This window comes from Anas platyrhynchos, chromosome 5 (assembly GCF_047663525.1).
Source record: "Anas platyrhynchos isolate ZD024472 breed Pekin duck chromosome 5, IASCAAS_PekinDuck_T2T, whole genome shotgun sequence".
Lineage (NCBI taxonomy): Eukaryota > Metazoa > Chordata > Aves > Anseriformes > Anatidae > Anas > Anas platyrhynchos.
The window spans coordinates 16,227,263-16,230,341 of NC_092591.1; the positions used below are offsets into that span (position 1 = coordinate 16,227,263).

A 3,079-nucleotide genomic window follows, 5' to 3' on the forward strand; every position below is an offset into this window, starting at 1 on the left:
TCACATTTCATCTAGTGCAATTCTCTGTGCCTCACTCACACACTCTAAGTGCTCATTATAACCAGGCAACCTTATTATTCAGCGCCATAATTTAGAGAGACAGCTACAACGATGGAAAGATGTCATGTCTTACTGATTTATTTAGTTGTTACTAGGTGGGATATGGATGACAAAATTAGATGCAGGACAAACAGGCACGCTGAAATGTTCAAAACACTTTTTTACAAAAGATTCTGCAGAACAGCCTAATTGATTTCAGTGGATATACTCATGGCATGCAAGAGCAGTGTTTCATAGAGCAGTCACAAGGCTATATTTCACTTACTGGCATGGATTTTTCTCTGGTTACCAAGAATTTAGGCCTGTATCCAAAACTCATTAAAATCCATAGGAAACTTTCCAAAAACATAACTGGGCCTCAGATCAGACTGTTGGATTCACTAACAAAGCTATACTTTTCTGGGAAAAAAATAAATACCACTTTTCATATACTACTAATCTTTAGATATCACAAAAGGTCAATATTGTACATTTTTTGCAAAGCAGACATGAAACAATTATTCCATTATAACACCTATAACATGGCATGACAAATAGTATTTATTTTATTACATAGTGTAGATTTCAAGGTTTTTATCATAGCATTTATTTTAAACATCAAAACAGCAAAATCTTTCAAATATCACAAATTTAGATCTGAAGACTGAAAATAGATTGAAGCATCTGACAATCATGGCCAGCAGAAAAACATCTGTTCTGGTAGCACATCAGGTGGGAGGCCACCAAAAGAATACAACTAAAGGTCAAAAACAAAACTTTCAAGGAAACAATCTTTAACTCTTGGAGCTTTCATCTGAGATGAATGTAAATGAAAGTACTAATATATAACTATAAAAACTATGTAAATTGTATATATATATATACATATAAATGATTTCATGATGTTTTCTCCAATTTGTTTAGCAGAAGGCAGAAGAGTAACCCTATCCCTATTTTATATCACCATGTCATTTTATATCAGGGTCCAGTTCTACAATATCTGCAAAGGAGTACAGCTTTCTACCTGTGAGCGGTCCCTCAGGACTAATCCCAGTGTGTGAACACTGAGTTCTGCAGAACTGGAGCTGTAGTCAGTTGTGTTCCCTATCTGGACTTTTTTCATACAGAAGCAATGTGGCATACATAAAACTTGAACTCATTTTTCAGTCATTTCATTTTAAACTGGCCCACATTTGCCTGTGTGCTCCCTTTCAAGAAATTCCAAGTCAGGGGTATTATGGCTTATCGCAGCCTCCAGATCTTAATTTTGAAGGGATGTTTTCTATTTCTCTTTATAGCTTGGAAGGTGGTACAGGAACCATCCAGCCGGTCCAAGAACTGCCAGAGAAAATGCTGAGAATCCAATGATTGTCTCCTAAATTAAAGGAAATACGGTTAAATAACACTAAACAAACTGGAATGCTTCCAGGGTAAGCAGCCTATTGCCAACCAGATTATGTGATATTATTCAACTTCTGCAGCAATAATGCCAGAGACATGACCAATTCTAAAGGAAAAATAATCCACAGAGGATTACTTTACATGTTTGAACTATAAGCACTAGTAATCCATGTCAGCTGGAAAAAAATGGTTTAGTCCATGCCATGCACAAACACACATAAAGACACATTTGGAAGCATCCAGAAGAGGTAACAATTCTCTCATTTTCCTATCGAGTTAGTACATTTTGTGTCTAATTATTGAGTTTGTCTGTATATAACCTTTATTGAAACAGTACTAATTGCTTGATAGTTCTAGTAGTGCAGCTCACCACCAATCATACCTGAGAACTCCGCGCATCTACTATCCTGGGAGGTGATGCAGTAAGACAGAGAGCTGCTGCTGAAGATTTAGTTAGGAGTTATATGTCTTCCATAATCTCAAATTAGCATAGTTCTGCTGGGGATTATAATCAAGGCTCATAGAAGAGCACTCTACAAAAATGGGATTTTGTTACACATCCCTCTATGGGATGCTGTAAGAGCATTCCCTCTCCCATGATCAAACTTGTTTTCTAGGAGGTGGGAACAGGAGACCTTCTGTGAGGTGTGGAGGACAGTTCCTGGGAAGTTTCTGGGTTTCTAGTAGGGGTGGGGAACAGGACTGAAGCAAACCTAATATCTAAGCAAACCTGTATGGAAAAGAAGAGCAAGGGGAAGCTCTTCTGAGAAGACTGGGCCTTAGCCCAAGCTGTGGGTGAGGAAAGAAGTGAGGGCACAAAGGCAGAACTCACCACCAGTCCCACTTTTTCCTCCGGAGGGGAGCTGTGGATGCCGCGGCCGCTCCAGCAGGCAGAGCCAAGGCGGAGGAGTCGGGATCCGTGGCGTGCTGTCGGGCCCATCCCTGTGTCCCTGGGGGAGAGCACAACTGGGGGATGCTGACCAGACACCAACAGCTGCTGTGACAAGCTTCACCCTCCTTTCCTGCTGCCTACTGCTCACCTGTAGGATGCTGAGTATTTCCCAGTGAAAACAAGGAGTCCTTCTGCTTGTCAAGTCCCTTTATTTTTAAGCTGGATGCACGAAGCACCAGCACTAAACCAGACTATGCCTGGTAGATGCTGTCCTGGGGTCAGCAACAGCAGGAGTGTGTGCATGTGCCTGCGGGGTGGGAAAGCTCCTCGGGATCGCTGTAGCCACCTCCCGTGGGCTCCGAGGTGATGTGCTGAGCCCCTGGCTGGGAGGAGTCTGCCTGCTGCTGGTGCTGCGACACAAAATGGAGAGAAGTCTCTGTCCTCATACCTCCTACAGCCTTACAATTTGCCTATATTCACAAGCACGTGGCTCTCCACACAAATTATTCACACCCCAACCTGTACACCCTGAATTTCCCATGTGCCCACACCTGCAGTTCACTTGGCACCCTCGTCCACAAACTGACCCGACCAACAAATGGCCAGTCCCTGCTGCATGCCCAGAGCTGGCTGGGTGCTGGGCTTGGGTGCTACGGCTCCGAGCCCGAGCAGAAGAGCTGCACCATGCTAACCTGGCAACTCAGCTTGCGGCTAGAGCTGGCTTGTAACTGGTCAGCTTTCACCAGC

General features: G+C 43.1%; 1 long non-coding RNA gene across 1 annotated transcript; it reads right to left on the minus strand.

Annotated features, from left to right (window-relative positions):
- On the minus strand, positions 1 to 2,864 carry LOC140002580 (uncharacterized). Its single transcript, XR_011809523.1, has 3 exons — positions 2,481 to 2,864; positions 2,273 to 2,390; positions 1 to 1,414 (listed from the first exon to the last, which is right to left on the minus strand). It is a non-coding gene; the product is annotated as an uncharacterized lncRNA (long non-coding RNA).
- Positions 2,865 to 3,079: the final 215 nt, after the last annotated feature.